The sequence below is a fragment of the Petaurus breviceps genome, unplaced genomic scaffold, assembly GCF_028583685.1.
Source record: "Petaurus breviceps papuanus isolate PSGF00001 unplaced genomic scaffold, PetGlider_PUasm1.0 90881, whole genome shotgun sequence".
Classification (NCBI taxonomy): Eukaryota; Metazoa; Chordata; class Mammalia; order Diprotodontia; family Petauridae; genus Petaurus; species Petaurus breviceps.
In genome coordinates this window covers 12,100,011-12,117,597 of record NW_027187369.1, presented here as the reverse complement: position 1 = coordinate 12,117,597, position 17,587 = coordinate 12,100,011, and the positions used below count along the sequence as shown (strand labels likewise).

At 41.9% G+C, this 17,587-nt stretch overlaps 2 protein-coding genes across 2 annotated transcripts in view; one reads left to right on the top strand and one right to left on the bottom strand.

Annotated features, from left to right (window-relative positions):
- MAP7D3 (MAP7 domain containing 3) overlaps nucleotides 1-17,587 on the top strand; it is a 198,879-nt gene that overhangs the window by 56,047 nt on the left and 125,245 nt on the right. The window lies entirely within an intron of this gene.
- The window catches only part of VGLL1 (vestigial like family member 1), a 286,608-nt gene that overhangs the window by 268,745 nt on the left and 276 nt on the right, over nucleotides 1-17,587 (bottom strand). The window lies entirely within an intron of this gene.

Here is a 17,587-nt window from a genome sequence, read left to right as displayed (position 1 = left end):
CACTTTAGGATCTCTGCCAAGAAAACCCCAAAATGGGATCATGGGGAATCAGACAGGATGGAACAACAACATTATCTGTGTTTTATTGTATTTTTATTCATTTTGCTTAATATTTCCCAATTCCATTTAAATCTAGTTCATGCTGCACTTGAGGGTGTCAAGGGCCCCATGAAGGTCACATGGGCTTCATGTTTGTCATCTCTGCCTTAGAATGATATGGACATCATCGTCCTTATTCTGGTCCCTCTCCCAAGGATCTAACCCCCTCTGAGGACCATTGGGCCTGCTGGGCCCCAGTGGGAAATTCTATAGACCTGTTCTGGATCCTGAAAAATCTCATGGGCCCAGCTTGCTTTGCTTTGCTCCAAAATGAGATTCTTTCTTTCAAAAACACCTTAGGTTAGTTCTATAATGAAACTATGTTGTGGAGCAGGTGTAAGAAGTCAGTCAGTGGAGAATAGCCTGTGGGTCAGCTGCCTGATGAGAAGCTCTGATTCATGGAATTATTCCGATGCAGAAAAGGAGAAGTGTGTGAACATTTCTTATTGTCACTCCCTTCACCATGCACTCAGAAAGGAAGGGTCCATGACAACCTGTTTCATTTCCTCTAAAAGATCAGTTCTTGGAAAATGAAGCCAGGGAGGGAAGGGGATGTTGTATATGTTTGGAGTTTCAGGGCCTGGGTTCAAATCCCAGCTCTCCTACTTAATAGTTCTATGTCCTTGGACAAGTCACTTAAACTCTCTAGACCTCAGTCTTCTCATCTGCAAAATAGACAAGCTGACCTCAAGGGTTCCTTCTGGTTTTAAATTCTATAATCCCAAGACTCTCTAAAGCAGGGATTCAAACCAAGGGTTCCAAAAATTTGATTTTTTAAAAAATGTCAATGACTGTATTTCAATGTAGTTTCCTATGCATTTTATTTTATACATTTGAAAATATTCTAAAAATAATAATAACCAGCATTTATATAGTACTTTCAGGTTTTCAAAGTACTTTACAAATAGCATTTTATTTTACTATCTCAACTACTTTAGAAGGTAGGTGGTATTATTACCCCCATCTTACAGATGAAGAAACTGAATTACAGAGAGACTTGCCCAGGGTCTCACAGCTAGTCTAAGTGTCTGAGCCTGGATGTGAACTTGGTTTTCCTGCCTCACCCAGCTCATCAGGCTGCCAAAGGGATCCATAGCACACAAAAACATTAAGAAACCAGGCTCTAAAGGCAGCCCAGGGTAGGACAGTTTTCCCTTGCTTAATCAGTAAATCACAATGATCTATTGGAGGATCATAAAGTTAAGGCTAGAAGAAATTTTAGAAGTCCTGTGATCTAACCACCTCATTTTACAAATAAGGAAACTGAGCCCCAAGAGAGGGGAATTGATTTAGCCAGAATGATGCAGAACTACGTGCCATGACTGGGATTTGAAAGTAGGTCCTCTGACTCCTCCCAGCCCCCATTGTTTTAGAGACCATCAAGTTCAATATCCCTAATTTACAGAGGTAGAAACTGAGGCCCCCAGAGATTAACAGTGACTTGCTCAAGGTCACTTGGGAAGTTAGTGGCAGAGCAAGGGATGAAATAAACCCAAGTCTTCTGACTTCTACTTAGGACTTTCTATTACATTTGGGGATCTGGGCCTGTATTTCTACTAGACTGGGCCAGGAAATTGGGGAAAGGAGAATACCTAAAAGAAAGATCTCTAAGGTGTGATTTTTCATAAAAAGAAAAAATTTGCATTTATTTTCTGTTGTCAAAAGAATTTATTGTACGAAGAAAAATCTTCATAAATAAAAAATTTTGCTTTTGTTCCTTCCTAATTGGAGGATTCAATAGCTGTTCAGCAGATTGCAAATCCAGCAGTCACCATTAGATCAGCAGAGGCCAGCAGAGGTCCACACAGAGACAAGATGCCATGGAGTGGGGGAGAGCAGGCCCAAGGAGAGAGAGCACAAGGCCCTCAATACACATTTTGACCATGTGTGTGCTGGCTCAGTCATAACCTCTATGTGTGTTAAATCACTGGGGGGAGGGGGAGAATTCTATTACAATTTTTCTTACTGTGATACTTTATTAAATGCTTTTGATTTGAATTATGTCTCTTAACTGACTATAGAAAAAGAAACCTTAGCAGTAAGAGCTTGTGAATTGTGAGCTTGTGGTTTTGTGTAGATGCAGCCCAGTGGGGTCAAACTCAAATAGAAACAGGGTCAGTAAATTATATGTGAGGTTCCCTGTGAGCTGCCTCTTGATTTGGTTTTTAAAATGCAATGCTAGATAGCTATCTGTGTTTTCTTTTATTTTTACTTTTTTTTAAATATTTCCCAATGACATTTTAATCTGGCTCAGGATGCATTTGGACCCATGTATGGCATATTTGACACCTCTGATTTTGTTGTTGTTCAGTCATTTCTGTCGTGTCCAACTCTTCATGACTCCATTTGGGGTTTTCTTGGCAAAGAAAAATTATTGAATTTTACTGATTGAAGTTTCCTAACTGAGGCAAACAGGGTGAAGTGACTTGCCCAGGGTCACCCAGCTAGTAAGTGTCTAAGACTGGATTTGAACTCAGGTCTTCCTGACCCATCACTCTCCACTGCAGCACCAGCTATCTAACTCAGACCTCATATAACTATCCTGGGGGCCTATGTGTGGTAAAGGGTGCATAATCTCATTTGAGGGATTAGGTTGAGAGAGTATGGAAAAACTTACTGGACAAAGGCTCTCAGAAGTTTGATTTTTTAATTCAAAATCACACAAGCAGGAACTAGTAGAAGCCAGGATTGCTCGCATCAAAGGTGTCAGATCCCTCTTCACCAGAATGGGTACAATTCTTAGTCTTTCTGTCTATACCAATAAAACCCCCCAAAGTGCCTTTCAAAAATATTTTCCTTTGTTTAAGGTTAACTTTACCTGAGAGTCTATGACAGACCCTGCACACATAAAGTTCCTGTTTCCATTGGCCTTCTCAAGTATGTGATTGGCTCCTAGGCCTGGATACCAAGCACAAATTGATCTAACCACAGTTGGGCTTTTAAATCCAGCATGCAGTCCCTTTTCTCAGGAGACATTAGAAATAACTGCTGTGCCTACAATTGGAAGGCTTTTCAGAGAGGTCTTTGGTTAGGAAATAGAGGCCAAACTGATGGAGAATGAAGAACTAAGAAAAGAATCTGTCAGGGGTGGGGAACCTGCAGCCTCGAGGTGCTCTAGGTCCTCAAGTGCAGCCCCATGACTGAATCCAAATAAAAATCCAAACAAAAAATCCAACCTGAAATCCAAACAAAATTTGTTCTGTCAAGTTTGGAGTCAGTCAAAGGGCTACCCTTGAGGACCTAGAGGGCCCCATGTGGCCTCAAGATCACAGGTTCCCCACCCTGGGTCCATGTTGAGTCCCTTCTGATTTTTCATGACCCCATTTGGGGTTTTCTTGGCATAAATCCTAAAGTGGTTTGCCATTTCCTTCTCCAGCTCACTTTACAGATGAGGAAACTGAGGCAAGCAGGGTAAAGTGACTTGCCCAGGGTCACAAGGCTATTATTCAGTGTCTGGGGCTGAATTTGAACTCAAGAAAATGAGTCTTCTTGGTGCTCTATTCATTGCAGCTCCTAGCTGCTCCCAAAACCAATCTATACCATGACCATAATAATGTAAAGGAAAACAATATTGAAAGACTATAATCGTGAGCAAGATGGGGCCTAGACTGTAGGATATGACCAGGGATGAGCTGTTAAATTTATTTATTTATTCATTTGTTTATTTATTTAACAACAAGGTGTCTATATAATATAATACAATATAATAATATTATGTTATTTATTTAACAACAAGCTCTCATACACACTCTCACATGTGTATGTGTAAGGTATACATTATTATATACATATACATATATGTATGTGTATATGTATATATGTATATGTATGTATATAATATATATGCCCTTGGGACACTTTTAAGTTTAATTTGCATTGTTAGCATTTCTTCATCACTTTTTAAAGTCTAAACAATCAACAAAGTAATAAATTAAGCCCTAATTTGTAGGGGAGTTGCCAATTTCTGAGATGTAAATAAACACACTGAAAATTTAACAACTGGCTCTGAGCCAGCTCCAGGATTTGGCCAATGTGTTTGTTTGTTTCATTCCCATGAGATCCTAGATCCAGAACAGGAGGAAATATCATAGGCCATCTAGTCCAACCCTTTAATTTTACAGAGAAGGAAACTGAGTCTCAGCAAGGTTAAATATTGAGGTTTTCTATTGTGAGGAAAGTGCTTTGTAAACAGTAACTTACTGAGAATCACAGGGTGGTCGTGTTATGGAGTAGTAACCCTGATGTAGTGGGCAAATCTCTTCATCTCTGAGTTCCAGTTTCCTCATCTGTAAAAATGGAGCTAATAATGCCTCCAGTACCTATCTGAAGGCTGTCATGGTCTCAGAAGACACTGTGGTGCCATGAAGAACATGCCTCCCTCTGGAGTCAAAGGGGCACACTTGCCACCTGTGTGTTCTTGGGCCTCTGGGGCCTCACTTTTCTCATCTGTAAAATGAAGTATGGTGGAAAGAATCCCAGGCTTTGGCATATCTGGCCTTGGTCCAAAGCTTGCTTCTACCATCTACTACCCATGTGACCTTGGATAAATTATTTCTCCTCCCCAAACCTCAGTTTCCTCACTTGTTAAATTGATTGGTTGGACTTGATGACCTCTAAAATCCCTTGCAGCCACAAATCTATGATCTTGTCTCTTCCTCCCTCTGGGCCTCAGTTTCTTCAATCTGTTTTTTAAAAAATGAAGGAGTTGATCTAGGTGGACTTATAAGGTCTTTTTCAGAGCAGAATCTATGATCTAATGTATGAGGGGTGGGGAGGGAAAAGGAAATGGAACTCTTCCCATGGAGCTGCAAATGTGCTAAGGCACCTCTGGGCATTTGTGTCCTGGCACATATGGAAATTTCCACATATGTAAATTTCATCTCAAACCTTGTTTGAAAAAAGTAGTCTGGAAATGTCAATTATTGGTATTGGCTGGTTGGTGGGTAAAGAAATGAAAAGAACTGTCAAACGGTTGAGCAGGCAGCACAGTCCCCCACCGGCCCCCTTCCTTTTCCACCCCCACCCCTCACCCCCAGTCCATAGTCCATGCATTCACTTGGGGCCAGGAAAAGTCCAGAATATATCTAGGTATGGAAAAGTTAGCCAAAGTCGGGCTTCTGCCCTGGGCCATCCCTGTGAGCTGCTGAAGTAATTTGTACTCCATCAACCAAAGGCCAGCTGCCTTTGGGGCCCTGGCCTTTTGTTCCCCAAGGCTGAGGACAATTCTCTGACTCTTTCTTCTTTGCTTTTGCCCATCTGTGGCTGTGACTGTGGGATTGAGCAATCACAGGATTTAAAAGCATCTAGTGGGTTTGAGACAAATTGCAGAAAATTGTGTGTGCCTTTTAACTTCCTTATTGCATAGTATTTGTGGGGGCTGAGAGCCTGGGGGAGGAAGGGAATTTTTTTTCACTCCCTCACAAACCTAGCCTCTCCAAAACTGAAAGTCTTATACTAAGAAACTTTTTCCCTTTTTTACCCCCACAGCCTTCTCTCTTTCTGTCTCTGTTTCTGTATCTCCCTCTCTCTCCCTTTCTCTCTCCTCTCTTCTTTCTCATTATTTCATTCTTTCAATCTACACTTTTGAAACACCAACAATATATATGTGCAGAGAGCACTGAGCAAGGCATGGGGGTGGGAGGTGGAGAGAGATACAAAGTCTAGCTAAGATATGGACCCAATCCTCATGGAATTGATAGACTGATAGTTTTCTAGCTGTTCTTTCACACAGGCTCCACTTACTCACATACTACATAAACACACAGAAGAAGGCAAAGCTATAACTAGAGTGGAGCAATGGGGCTTTGCCCCAGAGCACAGAATTTAGAGGGCACTGGCAGTATTTGAAGTCTCTCAGCAGAAATACCAGAGTGTTGTTTCCAGCTAGCAATAATAATTTGTTACCAGATGGTAGATGGTAAGATGGGGTGAGCACCTCTCATCTGGCACATTGGCATGATTTGAGGGATTTATCTTGTACAAAAAAAATTCCTTGTTATGACTCTATACACAGTATCACAGATTTAGTGTTGGAAGGGACCTTGAAGGTCACGTAGCAGAAAGAGTATTGACTATGGCGTGACAGGGCCCACCTCTGATATTCACTACCTGTGACTGTGGCAGTCACTTCATCTATCTAGGCCTCTGTTTCCCTATCCAAAGGAAATGAGGGAGTTTAGAGATTAGATGGTGACTTCCAGCTCTTATATCTATGATCCTATAATCTAGTCTAACCTGCTCATTTTGCAGATTGGGGAACTGAGGCCCAGGAAGGTTAAGCAACTTGCCGAAGCTCACACAGCTAGTAAGTAACATTCAAACCCAGGTCCTCAGACTCCAAATCCAACACTCTTCTACTTCACTGCACTGCCTCTCAATAATAACAGGAGAGGGAAAAGTGGTAGGGGGAATGAAGTGTGAGCATTTTTTTAAATTAAATTTTATGCTTATTTTTAGTTTATATCATTCATTTCCACAAGATTTTGAGTTACAAATTTTCTCCCCATCTTTCCCCTACCCACCACCCTAAAACAGCAATCCCACTGAATACTCTCTCCCCCAATCTGTACTCTCCTATATCCTCCCCCATCCCCTCTCCCACTTTCTAGTGGGGCAAGATGGATCTCTATACCCCAGTGCCTGTATATATTATTTCCCAGTTGCATGCAAAAATAATAATAATAATTTTTTTAAACATTTGAAGTGTGAGCATTTAATAAACAGGTCAAAATACCTGACTCCCAGTAAGCACTTTCCTCTCTAATCATAGGAGATGCCCATCTCTAAAAGTCTACTCAATTGTCTGTGTGACCTTGGACAAGTCCCTTCCCTTCTCTGAGCCCCAGTTTCCTTATCTGTAAGATAAGGGTTAGATCATCTCTAAAATACCTTCTAGGTCTAAATCTAATATCTTATGATAAGATCTCAATCTTTCAACCCAGCTCAGACATTCACTAGCTGTGTGACCTTGGGTCAATCATTTAACCTTGGTTCTGGATGGGTAGGAAAAAGCTTGAACATAAACAGTCTTCCTCTTCCCAGTAGGCTCCTTGAATGGCTCCCTTGGGAGCAGAAGGTCTCCAGAGGGACATGTGCTTGGCCATTGAACTGAGTGACACTCCACAATCGAGTTTTGCTGTTGCCACACATCAGGCTGGGAGAGTCTATTCTTGTGTCTTTGGTCTCCAACCTGTATTCAGAAAGGAGAAAAAAGGGGAAAGGTCATCAAGAATTTTCTCTATTCAGTGGCTAGAGAAGACTGAGGTCCAGTAATCCAGTAAACATCAGAGCTGGGACTGGAACCCACATGGTGTCAGGATTGAAACCCCAGGCTTCTGATTCCATGCCCAGTGCCTTTTTCCCTAAAAAATATTTGAAAGTTGGACTAGAATTTGCAGTGACGTGATTGTGCCTTTAAAATGACAAAGGATTTGGGCAAGGAAGCCATGTTAAGTCTTGACTGACACATGTTGTCTCTCCGTGGCTAAAAAAAGACAGCATAAACAAGGACATTTAGAAAATGTGAACAGGAAACAATTGAACATAAACTGAGAATCTTGTAAAAAGAAAGAGGAAATGAGTCAATGGCTAAAGGAAGCTTTGTGCTCACAGTAATCCAAAGACAAAAAAAAAAAGACTGCCTAAAAAATGAGATTGCCCTAGGAAACTAGGAACTCAGATGGAAAAGCTCATTTCAGAGGATTCTCTGAAATGAACAGTATGTTTGTCTAGAAGCAAGAGTATAAGGCACCAAACTTGGCTGCAGAGGCTCAGAATCTAAGGTCTGGCTCAGTGACTTTAGGCAAATCTCTTCCCATATTTTGGGCCTTGAGTTTTCCAGAAAACTGAAGATACTGGACTGGCTAGATAGAAGTCCTTCTTGACTTTATGTCCTCTGGTCCAGGGTTAAGATTTACTAATCAGAGGCCTATTTACTTAGGACCTCTCACAGATACAGGCCCAAATCTGAAAAGAAGTTTGAAGTTATAAAACAATCATTTCTTAGAGCTTATTTTAAAAAGTATTTCAAATTTAGTCAGGTCAAGGTATATGATGTATCTCCTTGTCTCTGTCCCTCAACTAAGCCTTGTAAGGGATACAAAAGAAGTTATTAGCTTGCTCTCTGATTTTGAGGGCTTACGGTCTAGTTGAGAAGACAAGAATTCTAGAGGTATATGTAAGGAAGTGGCTAATCAGAGATGCTTTCCAATCAATTAGGTAAGCTGGAAGCATAAGCCTTTGTTCAGAAGCTTACATTCTATCCATTTCCCATTTTTCAGCATAAACAGTTTTTTTGAATGGGTTCTTATCCACTAAATGAGTATACCTGCACTACCTACCTTTTGGCTTCTAGGTGGAGCTGCAGTGGATAGAGCACCAGTCCTGGAGTCAGGAGTTCAAATCTAGCCTCAGACACTTAGTAGCTATGTGACTCTGGGAAAGTCCTTTGACTGTGTTTACCTCAGTTTCCTCATATGTAAAATGAGAAGGAAATGGCAAACCACTCCAGTATCTTTGCTAAGGAAAATCCTAAAAACGGGGTTATGAAGAGTCAGACACCATTGAAAAGGGCTGAACAACAATACCTACTTTTGGCAGACAGTTATGAGGAAAGAAACCATATCCTACCCCACCCTACCCTACCCTAAGAGAGTTAGTTTTGGAACAACCTCCTGAGCCTGAGCTGTCCTGATTGGTGAGTGGAAGAGTAGAGGGAGATAATGTAAGTTCATATCACCCACTGTATCTAATTGACCAAGCTTCACATCCCACCTTGTTACCTGCCTTTCCTCAGAGGACATTGCTCAGGCCTACCTTCCACCTCTGCCCTGAGGATTGTAACCAACTCCCAACTATTCCCTATAGCTCTATTCACCAAAGCTCCCTTCCCTGGCCATCACTGCGTGGTAGAATATAAATTCCTGTAGGGCACATTTATTTCCTCAATCCCTGGCATATAGTAGGTACTTAATACAGGTGGGTTTTTTTCCTGTCATTCATTTGTAAACCTTAAAACATTACAGAAACTTGAGGTATAGCTTTCTATTCTGTTTATTGATTTCATGGGAACTAAAAGCTAGATTATCTTTACTTAATAATTACTAGGCAGAATGATGTAGGTGAAAGATGACTAGATATGAAGTCAGAGAACCTGAGGAGGAATCCTGGCCCTGATACTTACTGAAACACCCACCAGGTTTCAGTCGGACTTGGAGCCAGAGAGACCTGACTTCATACCCTGTCTTAAACATATACTAGGCCTGTGGCTCTTGGCCAGTCATTTAACATCTCCCAGCCTCAGTGGCTTTAGATGTAAAATGGGCACAATAAGAGCATGTGTTTTTCAGACACCCATATGCTATATAAATGCTGGCTCTTATTATTTCCAGTTTTTTCTCTGTAAAGTGAGAAGTTTGAACTAATGATGTCAAAGTTTCCATCCACCCCAAAATCCTATAAAATGCTCTCCATCCTGGAAGATTTTATGTGTCTTGATTGTTCCCCCCCCCAGAAGAATTTGGGGTGGGGGAATTAAGGGGAAGAGAACAGTTACATCAGCTGATCAGTAAGGAATTTGTTACCTTTCCCCAATCTCTGGTAGTAGAGAGAAGGAATAGCAAAAAACAAAAACAAAAAACCAGCAGAAAGTTTGGGGAATAAAACATCCTTAGCCTATTGCTACATACTCTGGATTTTTCCTGTCCCATCCATTTTTATTCTTTTATTTATTTTTTGTTTTCAACATTCACTTTTATAATATTTTGAGTTTCAAATGTTTCTCCCTCCCTTCCTTACCCACTCCCCAAGATGGCATGCAATTGGCCCATCACATTTTGAGAAAAAATAATCTTCTGCTTCCCTACAAAAAAAAACAAAAAACCCAACCCTACTCCTTTATTTTCTTGCTTTAAAGCAGACATTCTACTGCCTTCAGATGGCTGGAAAAATGGAAAGATGCACTTTGTCCTTGCAGGGGGAGACAATGAGTTAAGTTAAAGGAAGGATTTTGAGAGAGGGAGTAATCAGAGCTGAGCATTAGAAAAATTGATCTCCCAGTCGGGGGTCGGATGGATTTGAGTGGCCTAGGAGGCCAGGGTGTTTCTACCTCTAATGCAGCAGCCTTCTCCTAAGTGCTAATGAGAGAACATTTCTGAATGTTAGGGGGCGGGGGGAAAGAGAGAATGGCATCCATCCAGCATTTTCAAATCCCTGGCATGAGCTCAAGGACTATTTATCTCCTTCTCTGGGAAGCTTGCCTAGGCAACCCCCTCCTCCCAAATTCAGTAGACCCAAGGGACATACCTGACCTGTCAAAATCCCATATCTGTAGATAAGACAAGGGACCTTAGATCTTCCTCAGGTCTCCTGGGATAGAGAAAGATGACATCATCAGCTGATTAAGTTATCTTTTTAGGTTCACCATGGAGCAGAGAGAGGGATGAGTTATCTTTTTCCAGGAGTCAAATGTGTACCCTCCTGTTCTTGGTGGAGGAAATATCCAGTTCTGGTGAGTTGGGACTAATTTCCCTATCTGCCAAATTTGGAGGTGAGGGGAAGTGGACTAGATGACCTCTAAGGTCCCTCTCAGCTCTGATCTCCTCATATTCTATATTCTAGTCATGTGATGATAATGACTAGTCTTAGACCTGAAGAAAAGATGAAAAAATACATCTTCCTCCTTTTTCTGGGGCATTGGAGAGCAGAACTGTGCATTGGTTTGGGGTTTTTTAGTCAGAAGAGAAGTCTAGGGGGAAGATGAGAAGTCAGGATATAACCTGGAAGCATCAAGCTTTTTTTTAATCAATCCATATGAAAATAACCAAAATTGAAACCCATTTTGTATCCCAAGGTCCCTTTCCAGATTTAATATTCTATGACTCAGGTTAAAACAGAAGAGACCTATGGGAATGGGATATACAATATGGCCAGTGAGGAGGAAGAAAGAAGGCTATAGATTGTGTGCTGTTGCTTTGTCTTTGGTTTTAATTGTTTTTCTTTGTCACGAGGGAGCTCAGTCCAATGGGAGAGACAACATGTAAATAGCTATGTCCAAACAAGCCATATGCAAGATAAATTAGAAATAAATAACAGAGGAGAGGTGCTAGAATTAAGGGGGTTGGGGAAAGGATTGGAATGGCAAAAAAAATAGCATAAAACAAATTCTGAAAAAAAAATCTTATGTTCCAAAGTCCCTGAGAGATTTAACATTCTACGCATTCAATGATTCCGGAAAGAGACAGGACCTAGAGGAATGGGATACTGTCTGGCCAGAGAGGGGGCAAAAGAGCAAGGGAGGGGAAGAGGAAAAGGTGAAAGGGATCCAAAAGCAAACCTGGACTACTTGAAACCTTTTTGTTCTATCTTAGCACCAGCTTTGTCTAGCAAAGGTCAGAGAACAAGTTTTGCAAAGTGTTTACTGTTCAGGGAAAAAAGATGAGCTTGGCTGATCTGAATGGGCCAGCCTAGCTATTTAGGAGAAATAGGCAATGGCTTGAATTTTCCCCTTTTTCCTCTCTGAACTGTGAATACTGCAGGGAGAAAAAAAAAAAAAGATCCAGCCAGCCCTGAATCTGCAGAGTGAAAAGGAAATGCTACCTCTTTTTCTCAGTAGGTGGCATCAAAACTTAGCATTTCAGAAAAGAAAAATGACTCCTCCCTGATACATTCTAGAAAGATCTCAACAGCTTTAGCATTTTCAGGCTGTTTCTCTATACTTAAAACCATTTTTCCCTTTCTGATTAATTCAGTAGAGTAATATTCCAATCACTAAGAATCTGTGGATGGTCATCATCCATTCATATCGCCAAGCACCCACAGGGATCAGAGCCCTGTGCTTGCAAGGTCAGAGCAGGGGCCTTAACCTTTTTATTTCCTCTATTTTTGTCTTTGATCCTTGGAGCTGTAGGGTGAAACCAATGGACCCTCTCTCAGTATAATTTTTAAGGCATAAAATTAAATAAATAGGATTGCAAAAGAAACCAATTGTATTGGTTTCAGTTTTACAGTTACAATTACAGTTACCAAAATATATTTTTTAAAGAGTTCAGTGACCCCAAATTAAGAACCCTTGGTGGGTTAAAGAGTTCAGTGACCCCAGATTAAGAACCTAATGGGGCTAGTTGGGAGAGGGGAGGGGTGGAAGACAAAGAAAGAGAGTACAGCCACATAAATGATTATCATAGATGGTAAATGCAAAATATTTGAGTAAAGTGTTATGTGAGATCAGAGAGGGTAAAAAAGTATTTATTACCTGCTAGGGAGACCAGAGAAGGCTTCTTAGAGAGGTAGCTTGTGAGCTGGACTTTAAAGGATAAATAGGAATTAAACATAGCAGAGAAAAAGGTTATGGAAGAGGAGCAGACATTTTTTAACATTATATTTCATTTTTTTCAATTAGCAAATATCTGCCTTCTCTCCCTCCCACTCCAACCCTGCTCCCCACCCTGGGAATGAAAGAAAAAACCAAAGGCACCAGAGACACGTATAGTCAAGCAAAGTAAATTTCCATGTTGGCCATGTCCAAACAAAGTCTTTGTCTCCTCCACTGAAAGAGCTTCACCTCTCTGTATGGAGTTGGGTAGCATGTTCCATAGTCAGTCCTCTGGAATAGCAGTGGCCATCATATTGAGTTCTTAATTCTTTCCAAGTTGTTTGTCTTTACTCTATTGTTGTCACCATATAAATTGTTCTTCTGGTTCTACTCACTCAGCATCACGTTATATGAGCCTTCCCAGGTTTCTCTGAAACTATCCCCTTCATTATTTCTTTTTTTTTTGCCCTTTTTTTGGAGGGCAACTGGGGTTATGTGACTTGTCCAAGGTCACATGGCTAGTTTTTGTGTTAAGTGTCTGAGGTTGGATTTGAATTCAGGTCCTCCTGACTTCAGGGCCAGTGCTCTATTCACTGAACCACCTAGCTGCCCCCCCTTCATTATTTCTTACAGCCTAATAATATTGCCTCACATTTCTGTACCATAACTTGTCCAGCTCTTCCCCAGTTTATTTCCCCAGTCTTTTCCTCAGACTCCCATTCTTTGTCACCTCAAAAAGAGCTGTAAATATTTATGTCCATCCTTAGAGTTTGTTTTGCTCAGCACTAATCCCTCCCTTATCTACCCTCCCACTAATTCCCCCTTCTCCCTTTTCCCCTTTCCCTATCATTTCCCTGTTGAGTGAGATATATTTTTGTAGCCAACTCCGTGTGTGTGTGTGTGTGTGTGTGTGAGTATGGTTCAGGTGTCAGCCCCTCCAGCAGCCCACTTGTTTATAGAGACTTTCACTTTTGCAGCCTGTTTATGTAAGATAATTTTGTCTATCCTTCCTTTCCCTTCTCCTCCCCCCCACCCCTGCCTCCCCAAGTGTTCCTCTCCCCCTCTTAAGATCATCAAGCAAGGCCTTCTGTCTCATTATAGACTCGCTCCATAAGCCCTGATGGTGGTAAGGTTCATTGAGCAGGCATTTTGTCAAGCCACAAGGAACAAAATGAGCAAAGGTTTACAGAGCTCAGAGTATGTACCTAGAACCACAAAGCAGAAGAAAATCCATGATAAGGAGCTGGAAGGAACTTCTGAGGCCATCTAGCTCAACCCCTTTATTACAGAGGAGGAAACCGAGGCTGCCCTGTGTAACAACTGAAGGGAATGAGGAACAAATGAAGGTTTTTGAGCAGAGAAGTGACACAACTGAGACAGCTAGGTGGCACTGCAGTGGATAGAGAGCACTGCACCTAGAGTCAAAATGACCTGAGTTCAAATTCAGCTTCAGACATCCACTAGCTGCATGACCCTGGGCAAGTCACTGAACCCTGTTTGCCTTGGTTTTCTCATCTGTACAACGAGCTTGAGAAGGAAATGACAAACCCCTCTAGGATCTTTGCCAAGAAAACTCCAAGTGGAGTCACAAAAAGTCACACAACAAGTGATACAACCACCTAGTCACTAAATAATAGAAATAGTGATTTTTTTAATACATAGAGAAAAAGGAGAGGTCAGGAGGAGACAAGGAGGCAAACAAGATGCTTGTTATTGTAAAGAAAGCCATTCAGGTCCCTTCCCATACCTTTAAGCTTCTATGGAGCTTGATTTGCTCTTTTTCCCAGGATTCTTAGCTCCCAAAGGAGGTGATTGCTCCATATACCTTAGAGTATGGGTGCTCAAAGTGCAGGGGTCAAAATTATTTTTTATAATAAGGAAGTATTCATTAATTACCTACTATGTGCCAGGCACCCTGCTAAGTTCTTTATAAATATCTCACTGGATGCTTCCAACAGAGAAAGGTGCAATTATGATCTCCATTTTACAGTTGAGGAAACTGAGATTCAGAGAGGTTAAATGACTTGCCCAGAGTCACACAGTTAGTATCTGAGGTTGTATTTGAACTCAGTTCTTCCTAATTCTCTATGCCACTTAGCAGCCTCTCTTAATTATACTCAGATATTTTCATTTCTAATGTGATAAGTATCACTATGACTTACATAAACAAAAAAGCCTTTGTGGGGAGATGGGGGGGCAGTCCTTAATATTTTTTAAGAGTGTAAAGGTACCAAAAAGTTTGAGAAATGTCATCTTAGCGTGTCCAGAGACTCTTGGCCACTGAGACTCAGAGAAGTTGTGACTTTGCCTAAGATCACACAGCTAGTGGCAGAGCTGACACTAGAAGTCAGGCCTCCTGATTCCTAGTCAGTGCTTTTATTGTAATGTCTCATTGAGAAAACATAGTGCCTTTGTTATTTACAATTTATACTACAATAGCGGTATGGATCTTATGAAACAAAAGTACTTTTGTATATTCCTATTACTCTGCAGGCCTTTCTGAGTGGATATAACAAGGAAATTAAATAACGCTGTCCTACATCCACCTTGAGCTTTGAGCAAATCTGACTATAAGTTACTGATAGGTTGCAGTTTTCCTTGGTGGAGGGAGTTCCTACACCTGGAAATCATAGGTCCTTACGACATTGGCATAGCCTACAAGCAATCCCAATGTCTGGAGCTCCTAGTCAACAAGGCTATCCTAGAATTTTACAGAATCAGAGAATTTCAGAGTTGAAAGGGCCATTCCTGAAAAAGGATCCTAGCTACCACATTCCCAACAGATGGTCATCCAGCCTCAGTTCAAAGACCTCCAACAAGAAAGAGCCCCCTGACTCCCAGAGCTGCCCAGTCCACTTCAGGATCGCTCCAGCTGTCACATAGGTTTTCCTGACATCAAGTGCAAATATGTCTTTCCAACTCTCACCCATTGCTCCTGGTTCTTCCCCATCCCCACCCCACCCCAAGGCCAAATAGGAAACCCCTTTTCCAGGGAATACAACCTTTCAAACACATGAAAACAGCTGTTGTGTCCTCCTCTGGATTCCCTCACCAAACCTCAGTCTGCTCTTCTCCAGGTTCAACATCCCCCTACTCCTTCAATTCATGTTGTTTGCTTACTTGAGCAGTCATTTTTCAGCTGTGTCTGACTCTGTGACCCCATTTGGGGTTTTCTTGGCAAAGATATTAGAGTGGTTTGCCATTTTCTTCTCTGGCTCATTTGACAGATAAGAAAACTGAGGCAAACAGAATTAAGTGACTTGCCCAGGGTCACACTGTCAGTAAGTGTCTGAGGCCAAATTTGAACTGAGGTCTTCTTTGCTCCATCCACTGAACCACCTAGCTGCCATTAATATCTTGATATTCTGCTTATTTTATTCAAGCTTTCTTTTTGCACTATAACCAGTCAAAAAGTTTATGGGCATCTGACAATGCATTTTGAATAATTTAAAAGTATTAGTCATTCAGTCAAGTTAAGTGCGTACTATGTGTCAGGCATGCCAAGAAAGGCAAAAGAGAGGCCCTGCCTTCAAGGAACTCCCAGTCTAATGAGAGAGACAAACACAGAAAAAGAAGCTAAAAATGGAGGCATTTGGGGTGGGAGGGTGTCTGAACGTTATGGTAAGCCCTGGGCCCCTTCCTTAAGTGGAGGGCCTGGGAGGAGCTCTCCAACATCCACCCTCTCCAGGTAGAGGGAAAAAAGGAGCCCAGGAGCAGGGAGCACTGAGGAGGTGGGAGATTCAGGGGTGATGGGATGTTGCAAGAAGATGAGTTTCTGAAGAACTTTAAAAAATAAATTTCAGATTATAATGCTTACCCAGAAGTAAAGGCAGACCTGATTACGAGCTCTCAGGCATCCAGGACGACATGTAAACTTGTAAAAATGTCTGTGCAATTAACTTGTGCTGTTCACTTTGCATCCAAGTATTAGGCACTCACTGTGTGCCTAGCATAAGCTAGGTGTGTGTCTGTGACCGCCAAATGGTAGGGAGGTAGGGAATGATACATTGGCAAAAGGCTGATGGATTGCATTCATGTCAGTAATTAAACCTCAATTCACGTGAGTGCAGTAAGCATTTGCTAAGTGCCTGATGTATGCAAAACACTCTAAATAATGTCCAAGTGTATAAACCTTCACAAATGGATGGCCCCCTCCTAAGCTCATGGATCCCAGAGTTGCCAGAGTCTTCAGGCACCATCTAGGCCAATCCCCTCATTTTGTAGAGGAGAGAAATGACTTCCCTAAGGTCCCACAGCACCAAATATGATTAGAAATTCAGGTCTTCCCCCTCTACATCTAGTACTCCTCCCACTCCCCTTCATTGCATAAGAGAGACAGGAGGAGGCTTCATGAAAGGCATACTGAGGGCATGGTAATGGTTCTGGGACTCCTGAGCCTGCAACTATCTCAGAATAGCGGGCAAAAGCAGAAAAGTCACCCAGGAAGAGCTGGGAAGAGTTTCCTGTTTTCCCCGGTCTCTCCCACCCGACATTGACTATAAGCCCCTTGGCAAATATGAAGATACAGTGCATGAACTGGCCATCCAGGAACCCCAGAATCAAAGAAACTAGGTCTAGCAAAACCAAAGGAGGCCAGGCCCGAATTCCTAGACCAAAACTTGTCAGGAAAATATCCAGAGCGGGTCCTCACAGGTGTTCCTCTCTTGGCCACTCTGTGCCCTCCCCTTTCAGCTTCCCCCACTTAATTTGGTCCTTGGAGAAGATACCCAAGAGCTCTAAAATGCTTTTTTGTGCAGCTCTCCAAATTGGCTTGGTAGAGAAGAATTGGATGCTTGGAAGGCCAGACAGACTGCAAGCAAAGGAGACAGGCTAAGACAAAGAGGAGGCATGGCCATCTCTACCATGGCTAAGTAAAGGGTGACAAAGAGAGCCATGTATCTTGCAATTTGAACAACAGCAACAAAAAACACAACACAACACATTTACTGAGGAGTAGAGACAGGTTTTTGTTCCTTCCCTAATTTACTCTCTTGCTGCTGCTTCTTGTTTTGGGAAGAATGATTACTGTTGTTTTCCTCTCTCTGGCTTGGAGGGGAGCTCAGAAGACGTTTGCTATTTGCTGCCCCCCTTTTTCTGTCTGTCTCCTCCTCCCACCCTCTCCGTCTGTCTCCTTTCTACTTCCTTCCCTTCTGCGCTCTCTCTCTCTCTCTCTCTCTC